The sequence below is a fragment of the Mesoplodon bidens genome (genome assembly GCF_964165515.1).
Source record: "Mesoplodon bidens genome assembly, chromosome: 3".
In the NCBI taxonomy this organism is placed as follows: Eukaryota; Metazoa; Chordata; class Mammalia; order Artiodactyla; family Ziphiidae; genus Mesoplodon; species Mesoplodon bidens.
In genome coordinates, this window is record NC_138178.1 from 20,402,729 (window position 1) to 20,423,720 (window position 20,992).

Here is a 20,992-nt window from a genome sequence, read left to right on the forward strand (position 1 = left end):
AAAAGAGCGAATCCTCCTCGGAGAACCCGCGGGGAAGTCACTCTTGCACGCTTCCGGCCTGCCCGCCGCCGTCGCCGCCGTCGCCGCACCTGGGCGTTCGTTGGTCCCCGTCCGTCGGTCCGGTGGTGAGCCGCTCGCGCGCCCGCGTCCACGCGCCTCAGCCCGCCGCTCGGCCGCGCCGCGTGGCAGCCCCGCGCCCGCCGCCCTCGCCCCACGCGCGCCGGCCTCCGCGTTCCACGTGTCCGCGCTGCCCTTCACCGGCCCGGCGTGGGAGGCGGTTGAGCGCTCCTGCCGCGCGGGGCTTGCCGAGTCGGCACCGACAAATATTTGGTTTCCCTCTTCCCCGGGTTGCTGTAATCTTAAACCGCCGGAAGCCTGAGGCCTATATTTATAGAGAAACGCACGTTCCGGAGGCCGCCGTGGGCACCACTGGGTTGCCTCGGGAAGAATTTTTGTAATTTGGAGGACAGTCCCTGTTTTCATTTTTTGAAATTGGGAGCTTCCAGACCAGGACAGCTGCAAATTAACAAACTCCCAGGGAGGGCCATATTGTTTTTGAGAGCCTTTTGTCTGTGGTTGGGCAGTCTCGTCCGAGTCGTCCCCGCACTCCTCTCCGGCCCTCGGAGCCGACTCCAGCTTCTCTGAGCTTCACTGCCACCTGTGGGCCGCGGCTCGGAGCGGAGCCCCTTTTGTCCTGTGTGGCCCCCCCTAAGAAGTCCTCCTGGCCGGGCTCGGAGTACTGTGGGCTGGGGAGATGAACGCTGCGGCCAGCAGCTACCCCATGGCCTCCCTGTACGTGGGTGACCTGCACTCGGACGTCACCGAGGCCATGCTGTACGAAAAGTTCAGTCCTGCGGGGCCTGTGCTGTCCATCCGGGTCTGCCGCGACATGATCACCCGCCGCTCCCTGGGTTATGCCTACGTCAACTTCCAGCAGCCGGCTGACGCTGAGCGGGCCTTGGATACCATGAACTTTGATGTGATTAAGGGAAAGCCAATCCGAATCATGTGGTCTCAGAGGGATCCCTCTTTGAGAAAATCTGGCGTGGGAAATGTCTTCATCAAGAACCTGGACAAATCTATAGATAACAAGGCACTTTATGATACTTTTTCTGCTTTTGGAAACATTCTGTCCTGCAAGGTGGTGTGTGATGAGAACGGCTCTAAGGGTTATTATGCCTTTGTCCACTTCGAGACCCAGGAGGCTGCCGACAAGGCCATCGAGAAGATGAATGGCATGCTCCTCAATGACCGCAAAGTGTTTGTGGGCAGATTCAAGTCTCGAAAAGAGCAGGAAGCTGAGCTTGGAGCCAAAGCTAAGGAATTTACCAATGTTTATATCAAAAACTTCGGGGAAGAGGTGGATGATGAGAGTCTGAAAGAGCTATTCAGCCAGTTTGGTAAGACTCTAAGTGTCAAGGTGATGAGAGATCCCAGTGGGAAATCCAAAGGCTTTGGCTTTGTGAGTTACGAAAAACACAAGGATGCCAATAAGGCCGTGGAGGAGATGAATGGAAAAGAAATCAGTGGGCAAGTCATTTTCGTCGGCCGTGCACAGAAGAAAGTGGAACGGCAGGCCGAGTTAAAGCGAAAATTTGAACAGCTGAAACAGGAGAGAATTAGTCGGTATCAGGGGGTGAACCTCTACATTAAGAACTTGGATGACACCATTGATGATGAGAAGTTAAGGAAGGAGTTTTCTCCTTTTGGGTCAATCACCAGTGCTAAGGTGATGCTGGAGGATGGGAGAAGCAAAGGGTTTGGCTTTGTCTGCTTTTCATCCCCTGAAGAGGCAACCAAAGCAGTCACGGAGATGAACGGACGCATCGTGGGCTCCAAGCCACTGTATGTCGCCCTGGCCCAGAGAAAAGAAGAGAGAGGCTCACCTGACCAACCAATATATGCAGCGGGTGGCCGGGATGAGAGCGCTCCCCGCCAATGCCATCTTAAATCAGTTCCAGCCTGCAGCTGGGGGCTACTTTGTGCCAGCAGTTCCACAGGCTCAGGGAAGACCTCCATATTACACACCTAACCAGTTAGCACAGATGAGGCCTAATCCACGCTGGCAGCAAGGTGGGAGACCTCAAGGCTTCCAAGGAATGCCAAGTGCTATATGCCAGTCTGGGCCTCGTCCAGCTCTTTGCCATCTGGCTCCAACTGGTAATGCTCCGGCCTCTCGTGGCCTCCCTACTACCGCTCAGAGAGTCGGGTCTGAGTGCCCGGACCGCTTGGCTATGGACTTTGGTGGGGCTGGTGCCGCCCAGCAAGGGCTGACTGACAGCTGCCAGTCTGGAGGTGTTCCCACAGCTGTGCAGAGCCTAGCGCCTCGTGCCGCTGTTGCTGCCGCTGCTCCTCGGGCTGTTGCACCTTACAAGTACGCCTCCAGTGTCCGCAGCCCTCACCCCGCCATCCAGCTCCTGCAGGCACCCCAGCCTGTGGTCCACGTGCAGGGGCAGGAGCCGCTGACCGCCTCCATGCTGGCCGCAGCACCCCCGCAGGAACAGAAACAGATGCTGGGTGAACGTTTGTTCCCGCTCATCCAGACGATGCACTCAAACCTGGCTGGGAAGATTACGGGGATGCTGCTGGAGATTGACAACTCGGAGCTGCTGCACATGCTGGAGTCCCCCGAGTCTCTCCGCTCCAAGGTGGATGAAGCTGTGGCGGTCCTGCAGGCTCATCATGCCAAGAAAGAAGCTGCCCAGAAGGTGGGCGCTGTTGCTGCTGCTACCTCTTAGACAAGGACAAACCGATTCACAAGCCAAATAAACCCTCATGGAATTCAGCTCAAGGTTTGAAGACGTCCTAGCTTGTCCTGTGGACCTCAACACCAAGAACCACTAACTGCAAATTTAATAGGTCATTTTGTATCAAAAGGTCAATTATGAAGCACCTAGAATTTTTCAATTAAAAGAATATATTCTCTGGGTTCTGATATGGCCCAAACAGTGTTAACTTTTTTTTTCTATTGTGAGTTTTGATTTTTTCCCCCCAGAAACTGGTTTTATTTGATGTACCCAAGTCTTAAGTTTCTCAATAAAGAAAAAATCTCCATAAAACAAACAAACAAACAAAAAAAACAATTGAGCTGGCCCACTTATTTCAAAGAATATTTGATCAAACAAAATTCCAGGGAAGTAATCTGAACAGTCCTTGAGTTTGTGATAGGAGCTGACCAATAGCTTAAGACTAGATGAATAGACCTAAACAATCCATTATAGAACTACGTACAGATGTTAACACACAGTTAGATGCCCAAGATTTGGAGACTGAGAGGCCTGGGTGTGATTTGTGGCACCACCACCTCATGGCTGTGTAATGGCCAGTGTCACCCTCACTAAGTCTGCAGTGGTTCCTATGTCACTAGGGTTTTGATTAGGATTAAATTAGGAAGTTCTCGTTCATTCTGTTAGTCATTCAGTAAGTTTAGTGAGCATCAGTTTGGTGTCAGGTACTGTATCACCACTGGTTTACAGTGGAAAATAAAATGACATGGACTGACCTCTGGGTCCAGTGGAGAAGACAGAAAGCAAACAAACAAATAATTTACAGTTGTGGTACTTTCTGTCAAGGAAGATATCAAGGCACCATAAGAGAACCACTGAAGGGAGCGCTCCCTGAACGGGTAGCTCTTAGGTTGACAGGGGAAGAGTGGCGGGAGTCAGCCAGTCAGCATAGAGAGGAGAGCTCCGGCTGGAGTTCGATGGTCCTGACGCAAAAAACAGAGGTGGGGTGGTGGCGGGGTTACTAGGAACTGAAAGAAGGCCTGCGTGGGTTGGAGTATTGCTTGCAAATGGTGGAGAGTGGGATAAATAGCTGCGGCTGATCTGTGTGATACCTGGCCCAGGGGGCATGATTAGTGTCAACTGCTATCATTGTTCTTATTATAATGATCCTTTACTTTATTTAGAGGTTACTTTATGGGCTGTCAGTTAAAGCCTTGAAGGAAGCTAATAACTTCCCAAGTAGATGCCATGAAGTCAGTGCATTAAACTCGTGTATGCTGTTTAGAGAGGGCTCAGGCCCTCACTCAGAGCTTGTTGGTGATTATTTTTCGTACTGTTCACATAAATTTAGTTACTTGAGTTTTATAACAGCCTAGAAGTAACAAATTGGGGCATGAATTTAGAGGTTCTCCAAAAGACAGAAAGAAGTTACAGTGTAATAAAGATAAAATTTAAAGTGATTAGTGATGGTTAAAAATGTGAGATGATGAAATCTTTTTTTCAGATTTATTGAGGTATTGTTTCCATACAGTGTAATGAATCCATTTGCAGCATAGCTTGATGAATTTTCGTAATTATATATAGTCACATAGCCAACCATATCCTGATATAGAAAAGTTCCATCAAGAATCCTAAAAATTCTTATTTTCTTGTGTTTCTCTGCCTTGGCCACCAGCCTCAAGCAGCCACTAATCTGCTTTCTGTCACTATAGTTTTGTGTTTTCTAGAATTTCATGTAAATGGAGTTGTACACTATGAAGTGTTTTGGTTTGACTTCCTTTTGTTCATGTTATTGCATGTATTAGTAATGTGTTCCTTTGTATCATTTTGTCGACTGAAAAAAATTGCACAGCCTAAAAGTGGAGAACTATGTTTTATTCAGTGGACATACTGAGGACTTCAGCCCGGAAGACAGGCTCTCAGGTCGCTCTGAGGCACTCTTCCGAAGAGGTAAGTGAGGAGCCAGGATATGTAGGAGTTTTGAAGCAAACCAGGTAGTTGAACATCAAAAGATTTCTGCTAATTAAAGAAAAAACAAGCACCTCTAGCCAGTCTGGGCTTATCGAAGTCATTCCTTTGATATGCACCTTAACTAGCTAGGGCCAGTGTCCTGTTTTTCTCCATCCTGAATTCCCTCAGGGTGCACAGTTGGGGGCTGCTGCAGTGGCTGATGGCTTGATGGCCGCAACATCCTTCATTTACTGATAAATCAGGACATTCTTTGCCGACAGTTTAGTAGTATTCCAAAGTAGAGATTAACCACAATTTGTTTATCCATTCACCAACTTATGGACATTTGGGTTGTTTCTCATCATTGGCTATTACGAATAACACTTGTATGAACATTCACATAAAAGTTTTTATGACTATGCTTTTGTTTTGGGTAAATACCTTTTGGGTAAATAACTAGGAATTGGATGACTGGGTCATATGGGATAAGCTACTTCCACTCTTTTCTAATGGAGCTGTACCATTCTGTCTTCTCACTAGCCCTGTGTGAGGGCTCTCGGTGCTCCACACCCTCTGAGAACTTGGTATTGTTCATCTGTTTAGCTTTAGCTGTTGTGGATCTCAGTGTGATTTTAATTTGCATTTCTCTGATAACTAGTGATGTTGAGCATCTTTTTATATGCTTATTGGCCCTTCGAATATCTTCTTTGTTAAGATATGTGCTTGGTATTTTAAGTGTCTCAAATCTTTTGCCCATTTAAAAAACGTGCTGTTTATCTTCTTATTTAATTGTAAGAATTCTTTTTATATTCTGGGCACAAGCTCTTTGGCAGATATTTTACAAATATTTTCGCTATCTGTGGCTTGCATTTCGTTTTCTTAACTGTATTTCTTGAAGTTGAGTTTTTAGCTTTGATGCTCTATTTTAATTTTAATGAGATCTATTTTATAAATATTTCTTTTATAGTTTGTGCTTATTTTAGTTAAAAGAAATGTTTGTCTAACCCAGTGTCACAAAGATTTTCTCCTGTGTTTTCTTCTAGAAGTCCCATAGTTTTTGCCGTACATATAGATCTGTGATTTATTTCAAGTTAATTTTTGTGTACTGTTCGAGGTAAGGGCCAAAGTTTATTAATTTCTCCCCATATAGATACCTAGTTATTTCAGCACCATTTATTGAAAAGACTGTCTTTTCCCCATTGAATCATTTAGACTATGAGACTTTGCTATCATTTGTAACCATCTTCTTTCACCAAGAATTTAAGCTTGACAACAGTGCTTATTCAAATATAAATAAATCCATCTTGTATTCTTACTGGTAAGTATATATTTTAGGATGTTATAAGAACAATGAAGGGAACTGCTTTTCAGGGCTAATTCAAACTAATGAGGGGGTGTTTGTTGGTAATGTAGAAGTGATGGTAACTTCTTAGAATCTGTCAAGTTCTAAGGAAGAAAGTTCAGTAACCAGTTATGATATATGATTATCTTTAGGAAAGTGATTTAGAAAAATATTAGTGTGAAGGTGGGCTTGCTTATCTTCACAGACTCTAAAAGGAGACCTGAATCAATAAAAGAAAAATCTACAGTGGCTACTGATTCTAATGAGAAAGAAAAGATAAAGGAATTTACACAAAATGAAGTAGCTGCTTAAAGGTGCTCTTTGAGTTCAAGGGCTTGAATGAAAGGTAGAAGAAAAGATTTGTAACCAATAATGAATGAAAAGAGTAGTAGGTACTTACAAAACCAATGTCAGGAAGGATCAAGCGCAAATGAATTGACATCTGTGAATAGTGTGGAGCATGTCAAAAACATCTTAAGAAGCATAATTTGGTACCTGAAGGTCACTAATGACCAGATAGGCTTGCTGTTCAGGGCAGGTCATGTTGTGTAAACGTGAGAGAGAGAGAGAGCATCTGAGTCCCAGACTCTTTTGCATCCAACTGCTTTTCTGTTTTGTCAAAGCAAAATTATCTTCAAACAGATAAGGGAATGGACAGAAATGAGACGTAATTGAAGCCCAATGTAGGTTAGAAGGTGGTAACACCCTTTAAGTCAGGTCTTTAGGATAAGTCGAGTAATATAGTCTTGGACGGTTTTGTAGTAATTGTGAACAGTCTTGTAAGGGTAATTAAACATGGAGAAAGTACCTGAAGAATGGACTCAGAGAGGAGCAAGGTGAGACTCTGGTAATTAGAAATGATTGAGTTTCATGATAATTTGAATCAGAATTCTAGCTTGATTTTATTAAATAATGGCTTATGAATGCATTTAAAAGGAAGCGATCTGGGCTTCCCTGGTGGCGCAGTGGTTGGGAGTCCGCCTGCCGATGCAGGGGACACGGGTTCGTGCCCCTATCCCGGAGGATCCCGCATGCCGCGCAGCGGCTGGGCCCGCGAGCCATGGCCGTGGAGCCTGTGTGTCCGGGGCCTGTGCTCTGCAACGGGAGAGGCCACAGCAGTGAGAGGCCCGCGTACAGCAAAAAAAAAAAAAAAAAAAAAAAAAAAGGAAGCGATCTTTAGGAGCTTTTCTGGGTATAATAAGAATAAATTAATGCAATCTCCTTCTTTGCTGTTGTCACTGAATAGACCACCTAAGGAAATGTTAGAGATAGGTTTTATTTGGGTGTTAGAAAGGTATGTGATAAAGTCTTCTATGATGCCACCATAGACTAGAAGTAATTGGTCATGTAAGGATTTTATAATGATTGATGGATCATGTTGAAAGTAATTTATTTATATCAGAGTGAAGGTCTTTGCCAGTGTGTGCTAGGGTCTTAGCTTATTCAACAGCTTTTTGGTGGCTAGAATAAAAATTCAGTTATAATCATTGGATTTATGATGGAAGGAGGAGGGTACAGAGTTGACAGAGCTTATACGATTATGAAATGGAGATTTACAAAGATCTTACAGGCTAGAATAGTGGACCAAAATGAAAAAAAGCTTGACTAAAAAAAGATAAAATGTCAACCTCTACATTGCAATTGAGACAGCTCCTAAGAGAAGGTTGAGAGATGTTACCTATATGCTAAACTGGAGCCCATTACGTTGACTTGCCAGCCTGGTTTGGTTGCAGATCAAGGGCAGTAATAGAGCTGTTGTCCTCCTTACCTCAGACTTTTTCTGGGCTGTCATGTTGGATTTCGGTGTCACATTTCAAAGGGGACTTTAATAAAATGTCATGTGTGCAGTGTGAATATATCAGTGATTTGTATTTATGGGTTGTCATGTGCAAAAGCCCAATTTTGTTTAGAACTAAAAGGAAGACATTTCTAATAATAATTAGAACATTTTAAGATGGAATGGGATGACTTGTGAGCTTGTGAGATTTCATCTCTGGAAGCATTGAAGGTCACTGCATTTAGTAACCACTTATTAAGAATGTTATAGAGGGAAGGTCATCATTTGGGGGAGGTTGAGCTGGATACACTTTGATGTTCCCTTTAATCCCTTTAACTTTTCTTTTTAATTTTGATTTTTACTTAGGTACCTACACAATCAATTTTTCAATCTTGTCTTAAAGACTTTATTCATAATTGTGTCTTATGTTTATATGGCACTTAAAAGTTCTGGAATGCTTTTATGAGCCTGATTAAATGGGATGTTTGCAAGAATTCTACAGGTTGCACAGGAGATTTTTACAATTTTTAGGCAGCTGTATCTTAATTTAGATTATGGCTTCTGGATTCTCGACAGTCTGGGCTCTGGCACTTGGCTGTGAGACCTTTGGACATTTCTGAATGCCTTTGTTTTCCTCACCTGTAATTTGGTGATAATAATAGTGACTACACCGTAGGGTTGTTCGAGTTTACATATGATCATTGCTTGAGAATATATGCCTAGAACATTATGCTCAGCTTAGAGCAGTACCTGACACGTTGTAGACATTTAGTAAATGTTAGCTAAGCGCTTGTTCTTATCACCGTGTATCTCTTGTACAGGTAAGGAGACTGAAGCTCACACAGGTTGTGGCCCAAGTTTACATCAATAATAAGTGGTAGAGAAGTTACTAAGAATTCTGTTGAATTGGATTTTAAAAATGGGGTAAAATTACTGGTATATGGACTAATTTGTGAAACAATATTGATTTCACTTTAATTTATTAAGACTTTTGTGAAATTACTGACTGTAGATTTTAGGAAAGCTAGGGTTTTTGTGAGTGTTTACGTATATACACACATTCCAGACATAATTCAGTAGGAAGGCCTTTTCTAAAGCATATTATAAATAAAGATAACCACATTTCCCACAAGATTTATGGTGCTTGATAGGGTTTGAAGGGAAGTAGGCAATTAACTTTGGTTTCTGTTGGCTTTTCTAGTGCCAAGCAGTTTGAGCTTCTGATTTCTAGATGTGCTTAGATTTCTCGAGGAACATAAGTCAAACTGAAGGCATCTCCTAGAAGAAAAATCCACATCGGCTCTCATTTATAATATTGAAGTAAACAGAAGAATGATCTCACCAAAACTCTGTTCTATCTTTAGATCATCACCTCTTAGAATTAGTTCATTAAATGCTATGTAGTTTTCTGGTCTAGTTAGAAACAGTTTAAGTTGTGTAGTAACGATGTTGTCCCCTGTAGAGGGTGTGATGCACTTTAAGGATTGTTACTTTTGCCTTGCTTCCTTGCTGCGGAACACATCTCTTAGGGTAAGGATACTTTTATTCATTTACAGGGTTGTAAACATCTTGAGGGCAGATACTGTGTTTCAATATTCTGTGTTCCTCAATACTTGCAAAGAGCTTTGCACTAGTGAGTCTGTGAAGTTGTCAAAGCATTGATGGGTTTATTGGAAACCAAAGAACCCATTAAATTGGTTGTATTAAAAATGGTCAGGGCTTCCCTGGTGGCGCAGTGGTTGAGAGTCCGCCTGCCGATGCAGGGGACACAGGTTCGTGCCCCGGTCCGGGAAGATCCCACATGCCGCAGAGAGGCTGGGCCCGTGAGCCATGGCCGCTGAGCCTGCGCGTCCGGAGCCTGTGCTCTGCAACGGGAGAGGCCACAACAGTGAGAGGCCCGCGTACCGCAAAAAAAAAAAAAAAGAAGTCAGTTAAAGTAACTTGCCATTCACAGTGATCTATTGCCATTCACAACAGATTACAATGTAATCTATTTGTCAGCAAGTTTATTAAAGTTATGTTCTAGAAAAGGACTGCAGTTGGCAAAAATGCAGTTGGCAAGATCAGTGTCATAAGGAAGATATGAGTTTAAATGAAAAAAATACCCTCTAAAGGGCTTTAAAAGCATTTCAGAAAAGTTATAAACGCAAGTTTATAGTGTTTCGTGGAGGAGAATTTTTCCCCGGCCGAGTGCGGGGCGGGGTGGGGGGTGGGGGATGGTTCAGGCAGTAATGTGAGCCACGGGGGGCAGCAGGTGAAGCTTCCCTTGCTTGCCGGCCGCTCACCTCCTGCTGTGCGGCCCGGTTCCTAACTGGCCGCAGACAGTCCGCGGGGGTGGGGGTGGGGGTGGCGGGGCGGGTTGGGGACCCCCTGGTGTACGACATCCATTACAAAACCACCCAGATTTGTCTGCAGTAAAAATCCCCTCTGGTAAGTAAACTGATAGGAAAGTTGTAGTGTGAGTTGCTGAGGCAGATTCTCCTGTCAGTTTTGTTATTTGGCTTGTGCTTATTTTTAAAGTATGTGAACCAGCCCTAAACAGCATAAAATGTAATGTATTATCCTTTGTTTAATTTTTGCAGTTCTCAGTAAAGCGCTGATCCTTTTACAGATTATTGTGGTAGAAGGCCTAGTTTTCTAGCCATATACCGAGAAAATAGAATATAGACCCTTAATCAACTCTTCCTGCGCTGACACAGGCCCCCTGCCTGCATGGGCTGCTGGATGTCAAAGTATTCATTGGTTTTCGTTTGATCACAGGAAAGAAGAAGTTTTGCATTTGACAGTAGTTTCTATCTCTTTGAATTTCTGTTCTTCCTTTCCTTCCTTTAGAGCAGTAAAGACAACTGGAAGGTGAATCCATTCCATCAGGAAAAGCTGAGGTGGCCTTGCACTTGAGTGGTCTCTGGAGACTAAAATAAGGGACCATCTGCTTGTGCAGAAGCAGCTGTGTTGGAGCAGTAGTAACTCTTCAGCCTTTTCCTGAGGAAGGATTTTTCTCCTCTTCATTATCTTTACAGTTGTTAAAACTTTTACGTGTTATGTTTTGATAAGGTGGCACATGTACATGGTAAACAATTCAAGGTGTACTGAAGGTTATCCAGTGAGAGATAAGTGTCCTTTCCACTCACCTTCCCGAGGACAACCGCCGTTAACTTTGTGTATTTATGTACATCCCTGACCCCAGTAGTGTGTTATACACACTGTTCTGAACCTTGCCTTTTTTCCCCCTCTAGTATATCTTGGAGATGAATCCAAATCAAATCAGTACAGAATATTGCTTCATGATTTTTAGCAGCTGAATTGATGGACATTTATGTCGTTTCCAATCTTTTTTGCTGCATTGTGAAGTTGGTCATGCTTATTTACTCATAAAAGAGGAATTCGGTTTACTGTTCTAAATTCATTCTGTAATTTCAGATAGTTTACTCAATGAGTAGGTAATAGTGCTTTCTAAGAAATACTTTCCACAATGAGAAGGATGGCAGGTCTTTTATGTAAAAAGTATTTTTATAGTCAGTCTCCTGGCATATGTGGAAATTGGCATAACTCATCAATTACAGTATTCTGGAAGAGGCTTTGTCCCATTTAATGACTTCTAGAAGAGTTTTATTCTTTGGCTGCTGTGTAAATAAAATGATTTAGAACCTGATTGTACCTGTGTATAAGTTTTTGAGTTAAATTGAGGGTGAGGCATTGGAGTGGGAATGGGATTTATAGGTTACTGTCAAGAAACCTTAAATGTAAATTTTCAGGATCTCCAGACAAGGTGTTACCTGGAGCCTAATGGCAGCTCTTTCCCCTTTTCTCTCATCAGTCAGTTGCATTTAAGACTACTGTTTTGTTTTTGTCTTTAAATCTTGAATGTAATGGTGCAAGTTTCTTTTGGAAATCTATACGCTACTACTGCTATTTTTCTCAAATATGTTATATTCATTATTGATTGATTATTAGATATTTCAAATTTAGGTATCCATAGAGATAGAGCAGAGTCATTTTGATGACTGTAGATGACTTTCTTCAAAAATTGTTTCATAGCTTTTCATCTAAAACCTCATAAAAAAAACTGAGGAGCAAGTCTGTTTTCCAGTCAGCATACTCTTTTATTAAAAAGCTTAAAATGTGTTTGGAAAATTAAAAAAACATTTTTTTCTAACATATATCAATATTATATCTTTATATTTTTATAAAAGCATATTTTATAATAAAAGTAGTATATGCCTATTATTGATCATTCAAAAAATACAAAAGTGCAAAGAAAAAAAATAAAATTATTCCTATTTCTTCCTTTCAGAGGTTAAAATGTTACCATTTTGGTGCATTTCATTTCAGTCTTTTTTTCTGTTCATGGTGTTTTTGCTTGTTTGTTTGTTTGTTTGTTGATGATTGATGATTTGGTGCTTGGGGTTGGGATAACTGTAGGCTTCCGCTGGCACACTTCTGGTGAGATCCATCAGTTAAGACCTCTGTGGGTCACCTCTAGAGGGGCTCATGCTGTGTTACTGTAGCAGTCCCCTCAATTCAGAAGTACTTCCAAAATATTGCCAGGTTGTTTTCTTTTTGAAGCCATTCAATTTTTTGTTTTGCTCAGTTTTTCTTCACCCCCCCTCCCCCCCGCCCCATTTGATTTGGTGTGTTGGTGACAGTGCATAGGGACAGGCGCCGGCCAGGCAGTGGGGCTCCCTCTGCAGCAGGTGACCAGCTCTCTCACTCACACATGGGCTGGTTCACACTCACACCTCAGGGACCTGCTGGTGGTTATACGCCGTGGCCTTTAGGATAACTTGCTCCAGTATTGAAACTGAAATGTTAAAAACTGACGAATGCCAAGGATGAGCTGGGGCAAATCCTAGACAGCAAATCCTGGGGAACCTCGTCTTCGAAGAGTAGACAGAAGGGAAGGAATTAACACAAAATTTGAGGAAAAGTAGCAAGGGAGGAAGGAGAAGAACCGAGGGCAAAGTGTACAATGTAGGCAGAGTTTCAAGACCAGGGAAATATTTTGCATTGTTCAGTACAGCTGAGCTGTCACAGGAACGATCCCCTCCTCTTTCAGGCCTTCCCCGACTCACTCAGCCAGCCTCGATTGCTCTCTCTGTTTTGCTCTCACAGTGCATGGCGTGTCCTTCTCCTGCAGCCTTTGTCGCCATGTGGCATGAGTTCCCCGCTGCTTGCCAGGCTCCCCGACCGGCTCGTTCCACGCCATGGTCCTGGGCACCTGGCTGGCCCTCCATCAATGCTGCTGCTGAATAAACACATGGCTACATACACTGTGCCTACTTTCCCAATTTTTCAAATTTTGTCCAAGGGTAAAGCTAAGGAAACTTTATTACCTATTCTGCTGGTAACCAACAAAATGCCAAAAATGAAGAAGATTTGTTTCTTGGTCCTAGATGGTTATTTATTGAAGATAGGGTAAATATTAGTGTACTACTGTGCTGATTTTTCTCTAACTCAGCTTGAAAATGCTTTTACTTATATTTTGGTATTTGTATAAGTCAAGAGTTAAGAATTTGTGAAGGTGTTTGATCTTTCTTTAAATTATGGACATTTATGTTCCAAGATGATATTCAGATTGGATTGATAGAATGCTTTTAGTAAGTGGATGTTTTGTGAAGCATCTGTGCCACCATTGAAACAATGATGTGAGAAATTCACTACCCATTTCTTTAGCTTTGGTGAACAATGTCTATTTTGTTTTATTAAGGTATCTGTTGGGAAATACTGAAATCTTTGTACAATGTTTATATACTACAAATTGCCAGTAGGAGATGTGTTGGGAATATTATTTTTGAAAGTTTGATATAATTTAGAGCTAATGAATCTTTACTCTGAAGAACATCATGTGTTGTATATAGAAAAAAATAAAGACATGGTTGAAAGAGTTTGTAAAAAAGAAAAAAGGTGCAGGATTGGATTATAGTGAATAGACAGTATGAATGAAAAACCATGTAAGATGCGATTGGTGCGGAGCCCCTGCTTTCTTGTTTCCTGCCCAGGGTCTGGCAGTTGGTAACTAGTAAAGCATTAATTAAAAAAAAAAAGCTTAATTGTATAATTGTATCTAGTTGTATATGAAAACAATAGTTAGCTGCCTCAATTTAAACTTTAGAAAAATTTGCTTCCTTGTTTATAATAATCAGATACTGTGAAAATGCATTTTATATCCTTAAAACTCTATGGCAGCTTTATGGAATCAGTGGAGTGAAACCTTGGAAGCTTGGGTATCTGAAAGTGTACAGGAATAAGTAACTTTGGAAAGTAATCATTTTCAGATCTAGGAAGACTTTTCTTTTTATTGGAGTAGGATATTCACTGTGGAAACACAAGAACAGTAGTTTCAAGCACACTGGAGTCAACTAACCCACTTCCTGGTGACTGTGCACCAGTTTCCAGGTAGTGTAGACCTTATTAGTTTAGAGACACACACACACACACACACACACACACACACACACACACACACACACACACACACACACACACACACACACACACACACACACACACACACACACACACACACACACACACACACACACACACACACACACATTTTCTCTCTCTCTCTCTCTCTCTTTCTCTCTCTCTCTCTCTCTCTAGCATAGTGGGCAGGTGGACACAGACTTTGGAGCCTTTCAGATGTGGGTTTGAGTTGAGCTCTGACGGTAATTTAGCCTTGGACAAGTTGCTTGACCTCTACGTTTCATTTTTGTCATCTGCAAAGTGTAAATGATAGTAGGGTTGTTTGAATATTAACTGAGATTTTCTGTACACCTAGCACAGTGCCTAATGGGTATTAAAAGCTCAGCAAACAAGTGTGCATTGTTAACAGGCAGGGTAAACTCTTCTTCCTTCCTGAGTGATCTTCAATTTCTCCACAGCTTTTCTGGCCTCTTTTCTCTTCAGAAACACATTGGCTTCCTATTGGCTGGAGGGTATTTCCTTGGCCTCTTGCCCTTGTTTAATGCTACTTTGATGATACCTGTTGACAGATCCTCTTGATAAACCTTTGTTCATTTGCTTGCTATTTTATTTATTCAAAGACCACATAGAGTGATTAAGAGCGCTCTGAAGCCTTATTGTCTTGGTCTGAATGCCAATTCTGCAACTTCAACGCTGTGTGATCCTTGCAAGTTCATTAACCTAACAATTTTCTTGTCTCTTGAATGATAATGATACCTACCTCGTAGTTTAGATGTGAAGATATTAAATGAAATAATATACATAAGACTTTTAGATTGTGCAGAATAAGTGCTAGTTATTACTTATGAGCCTGGCTCTTTGTTGGTACTTAATGCATCTGGACTCCTGATCAATGACTACCCCTGTATGTATAGCAGTTTTGATGTTTGTTGTGTAATATGTATAGATCCTGTTCTTAGGATTTGTTAGGTGAGGTGTGTTGTATGTTGTGAGAGTTACGTGGTGTTGTATCAAGAGTTTAGAGCTGTCTCTTTTTTTAAAAAAAAAAGGTTTATTTATTGATTTATTTACTGGCTGTGTTGGGTCTTCGTTGCTGTGCGCGGGCTTTCTCTGGTTGTGGTGAGCGGGGTCTACTCTTTGTTGCAGTGCAAGGGCTTCTCATTGCGGTGGCTTTTCTTGTTGTGGAGCACAGGCTCTAGGCGTGTGGGCTTCCGTAGTTGTGGCATGCAGGCTTCAGTAGCTGTGGCTTGCGGGCTCTAGAGCGCAGGCTCAATAGTTGTGGCACACAGGCTTAGTTGCTCCGAGGCATGTGGGATCTTTCCGGATCAAGGCTCGAACCTGTGTCCCCTGCGTTGGCAGGTGGATTCTTAACCACTGCACCACCAGGGAAGCCCTGTCTCTCTTTTTTAATGATTGAATGAATGACAGCTTCAGTGTGATATGAGCACTTAAATTTATTGTATCCCACATTGCTGGCTTTTGATGGCCTTATGTTCCAATTTGAACCTAAGGGCCATTTGGGGACCAAATACTTGCATAGCTCATACTTTTATTTATGTATTAATGCAGTTCTTCCTGTTTGCTACTCAGTTGTTGTAGGTAATACTTAGTTCTTGTTTTCATGTGTCATTTAGGGCACAATTTGGTTTTTACATATTTGCATTTTTGATTTAAAGAGTAGAAAAGTTACCTTTGGGTTGAGAATAAGGCTTGCCAAACTATCTGTGGAATTAGTTATTTGCTATTAGGGTGAGCAGTCTGTGAATTCTCTTTATCTTATATCTGGTCTACAAGAATTTGCTGTAATTGCATCATTTGTTATTAATACCCATTGGGCTGAATTCAACACAAAGTTTTTTTGTAACTAATAAAACTGTACATACTTACAATTCCGAATGAGCTGAAAGAGTTGTGAAAGTTAAGGAAATGAAGTGGATTCAACAGAATTCTTTCTGTAATCATAGAAATTAATCATGAAGACATTTGATTTAGTGTCTACTAAAAGCATAAAGTATTTTAGTAAAGTTTAACTTCAGTAATTTTGTGATTATCCTGTCAATTTTTTTTTGCCTGTTTCTTTTTTTTTTTTTTTTTTTTTTTTGCGGTACGCGGGCCTCTCACTGTTGTGGCCTCTCCCGCTGCGGAGCACAGGCTCCGGACGCGCAGGCTCAGCGGCCATGGCTCACGGGCTTAGTTGCCCCACGGCACGTGGGATCTTCCCGGACCGGGGCACGAACCTGTGTCCCCTGCATCGGCAGGCGGACTCTCAACCATTGTACCACCAGGGAAGCCCTTTGCCTGTTTCTTGATCATTTCCTGTTACTATCCTAAAGTATTGATACACCACTTAAAATGTAATAGAGGAGGTTATGATCACAAAGAATATTTTATATAAATGGTTCTTGGATTCTACACAACACCATTGGTCTCCATTTTGCACAAATAATTGACAATTTAGTGTGATAAGATTGGAAGGCTACTGGAACCCAGAAAACACAACTGTTAAAATTCATAGGAATCCCAAATAGATTTGTTTCTAAGAAAAGAAATGTAAGGCCTAGCAGAGGTGAGAAGAAAAGAAAAAGATCACTCACTTATACTTTAACAAATAGTGTGGCGGTTAGAAATGGCTTTGAAGTCAGAGCGCCGGACTCTGCTCTGCCGCTTACTTCCTGTAGGACCTGAATCACTTCGCCTCTTCGAACATCACGCTCCCTGTGTGTAAACTAGGGAGGGTCATAAAACTAACAGAGTAGGTTGCTATGAGGATTATGTGAGTTTATGCATAGTAAATGCATAGTAAATGTCTGGTACCTATTAAACCTGCACTAAGCAGGTTATAAAGTATCCACAAGCAAGGAGTTGTTACACACCAGTCTTGTGTCATCTATTACTACAATCATGCTCTCATGCTGCTGGAAAAACTGCTAAGGTCTAGTCTTGAGTTTGCCAGCAACTGTAGGCAGGTTGAAGTGAGTAAAATGACTCATATGCTTGTCTTGGTTCTAGGTGTCTGTTGTTGGCAATTTTGTCATTCAACCCTGCTGCCAAATGTGGAAATTAAACTCACATTCAACAAGTAATAATTATGTTTCTCATTAGTAGTAATGGTATTTAAACATTGTTACATCACTTCATATCCTTTTCCTCTGTGAATCATCTTACACATAAATGTTGGAGTTACTAGTCTGACTTTGGGAGTTCTGGGGAACCAGTAGTAATGCTCTTTCTTTTTGAGAAGTAACACAGGAGACATTGACAGATGGAGAGCAAAATCTTTTGGCTGATTGGAGGGCATGACGTTAGATCTGAAGTGGAAAGGGCTTATTAGCCTCTCTTGACTTAGATTTACCCACCCGGTGACTAGCACAGCCAAGCAACCCCAGGCCTCCTATCAGGGCAGGTGCTTTCCTGCATGGAGAGGATATCAGAAGGGATGTGCCCAGCGACAGGGTGGCTGGGTGAGAAAGCAAGGAGCTCGGTCAAGCCCATCCCCAGGAGTGAGGAGTGAGGAGTGAGGGAAGAGTTGGAGGGAGTTGGGAGTGTTTCTCTAGCTGAAGGCCCTCCACGTGGGCTTGAAGCATGATGGGGGCACACGGAGCTGAGTGAGCCGGAGCTTCCGGTAAAGGAAGTGAGACAGTGATGGTCTGTGAGTAGGTTGGGGAGCTGGAAAAAGGGGAAGTGTGAGGTTGGAACACAGACATAACAAACAAGTCTCTGTTTTCTTTCATCTTCCGGTAGCCACATAGTACATACATACACTTATTCATGCATGTATTCATTCATTCCTTAATGGATATGAAGGTCTTGCAAATAATCAGAAGTGCTCATCAGAAATAGATTGTGACTTCTCATGTCTGAGTCCTAATAATATTTCAAATGCTACCTTGAAATAGACTTAAAAAAAAACAGAATAAAATGTATGAGAAAAGTAAGAATCTTTAGCAGAAGCATATATTTTCTTTTCTCTTTTTCTTTTTTTTTTTTTGCAGTAAAGCTATATCTGGAAAATAGCTTATAAATCTAATTTTAAAAATAAGTTGAGGACTTCCCTGGTGGTGCAGTGATTGAGAGTCCGCCTGCCAATGCAGGGGACACGGGTTCGTGCCCCGGTCCGGGAAGATCCCACATGCCGCGGAGCAACTGGGCCCGTGAGCCATGGCCGCTGAGCCCGAGTGTCCGGAGCCTGTGCTCCGCAATGGGAAAGGCCACGACAGTGAGAGGCCCGCGTACCGCAAAAAAAATAAAAAAAATTAAAAAAAATAAGTTGATATATTGTGTTTACCTGGTTGAATAATTCACATTAGTAACTAATTTTGAGTAATTTTTCAAAAGAAATACTTAGTGAGCAACTACTGTGTGCCAGGCACTGTGATGGATATAAGAGATACGAAGATGAATGAGATACTGTCTTTTGTTCATGGAGATTACAGTTTAATAGAAGTGACATGGAAGTAAGTATATTCAATAAATTGTTGTGGGTAACAGATGGTAAATACAGTAGATCTAAAGGCCAGTTCTACCAGTAACCAATTCTTCCTTTATGGCAATGGGCATTGGTAAGGTGGATCCTCTAGTAGGTCTGTAGTCATGATTAAATTTTAGGGGAAGAAAATTATCCTGTTATAATGAATCCTTGTCAGTAATTGTAGGACTTTAAAATTATTTTGTTTCTCGTCTTTCTAGAATTCAGGAAGCAGGTAATAGAAGCCTTCCCTGGAATTGTTGTTAAAATTATGATTTAAGGGGCTTCCCGGGTGGCGCAGTCGTTGAGAGTCCGCCTGCCGATGCAGGGGACACGGGTTCGAGCCCTGGTCTGGGAAAATCCCACATGCTGCGGAGCAACTAAGCCCGTGCACCACAGCTACTGAGCCTGTGCGTCTGGAGCCTGTGCTCCGCAACAAGAGAAGGCTGCGACAGTGAGAGGCCCACGCACCGCGATGAAGAGTGGCCCCCGCTCACCGCAACTAGAGAAAGCCCTCGCAGAGAAACGAAGACCCAACACAGCCAAAAATAAATAAATAAATTCATTTAAAAAATTATGATTTAAAATATTTTATTAGTTATAGAAATATTAAATATCTACCCGATGCTGGGTGTTCCATGTTTAAAATATTGGAGATGTGTCCTGTTCTTACAGGTCTTAAAATATATATGCTTACAAACAAAACAACATACAGACAAACTACCAATTATAAAATGTTAATCTTTTTATTTGTAGAAGCAAGAGAAGGGCCTGGAGAATTGAGAGGACTCTATGAAAGGGAGGTGGCGATGGCAGTTGGGAAGCTGTTGGAAGAGAACTCATTTGAGCAGTAGATGACAAACGTGCTAACACAAGGAGGACTTTGCTTCATCTCTCCTCAGCCTTGCTTGAAAGCTGGGCTTCTATATAAGAATTTGTTTGAAGAAATGTGTTCTGCACATTGAATGAAAAATTTAAAAATGAAAACATGATATAATAGAAAATGCTGATATCATGCTGCTAGTGAGATAATAGAAGTATTTTGAATGGAAAGGTATAAATCATATTTACACTGACAAAAGCTAAAATTGAAGAGCACCTAGGCTTATTGTTTGAACACTTTTATTGTATCAGACAATGCATATTACCAGAGGAGTATGAAGATGTATGTGGAAGCTTGTGTGGCTCTTTTGAAGTGGAAAGTGGGGCATTTCTGAGGACTTTTGGGTTTATGGCTTTGGTTCTTTCCTGTATTTAACTTTCAGCCTTTGGCTGTCCCTTCCTTGATCGTGATTAGTTACACTATTTTTATAAATGCAGCTGTGATCAGAATCTTGTTGTTGTGTTGTTTCCAAGTTAACATGGAAAGAGGGAAGGAAGCCAAATGATTTTTCTGAGATTATTACTCTAGTGGGGGAAGGAAGAAGGAGAGAAATGGGTTTTTGAGGTTGTACATTTTTGATGAGACACTTGTTTAAGGTGGAGTTAACCGAGCTGTGAGAGGTGGAGGTGGGACTGTGCTGGAGGGCGCAGGAGCATGGATTAGGGTAAAAGGGACAGGAGATTTGGGATCCGTGCTCACAGGACCACCAGGTGGAGCTTTTGGCTAAGGATGTGAAGCTCTCCTGGGATGCTACTCCAGTCATAAACTTTGCTGCGGGGAGAGTGGGTATACGTCACTTTTAAGTGTCCGTATTGAATTTCATCTCTCACAGAATAACCAGTTAAAATAAGTGGTATTTCAGGTTCTCTTGTGACTGGTGTGCCTTCCTTTATTTTGTTTTTAGTTGTGTTTTGATGTTGATTTGTTTAACTCTGCTTATTTCTCCTCTGAGCGTTCCCTTCGGCCTTGGATCTAGAGCATGGCAAAATAAATGCTGACGTTTTTAGCAATGGTGCCTTTTAAGATTTTATCATTAGAAGAAACTTTATAATTGGTGTATCATAGTCCATCTAAGAAAGCGATCACAAATAACTGAAACATTGTTTAGGCACCATCGACACTTAGGGCCTCTCTTGGTTGAAAGATGAGATGGAATTAAAGAACTCAAATTATAGACATGGGTAATTTACTCAGATAATTTCAGGAAAAAACATTTGCTTTGTATGCATGCATTGAGCAGGAAAGGAAAGCCAGCAACCACAGCAGCAGCTCAGGGGCGGGCTAGTCTCTCTCTTTTCTTTTTTTAGGCTAAAAGGTCTCTCTGATGGTGACTCTGCTTTGCTCTGCGTATTGAGTACCATTTTCCTCCCTGAAGCATCTTTTTCTCAGCTTACTGGTAGTTTCTGCTTCCTCTTTTTTTTCA

General features: G+C 42.0%; 1 protein-coding gene and 1 pseudogene across 4 annotated transcripts in view; both read left to right on the forward strand.

Annotated features, from left to right (window-relative positions):
- Positions 1-20,992, forward strand: part of USP6NL (USP6 N-terminal like) — a 149,231-nt gene that overhangs the window by 56,815 nt on the left and 71,424 nt on the right. The window lies entirely within an intron of this gene.
- Positions 515-2,976, forward strand: LOC308613860 (polyadenylate-binding protein 4-like; annotated as a pseudogene). Its single transcript has one exon. The product of its transcript is annotated as a polyadenylate-binding protein 4-like (transcript).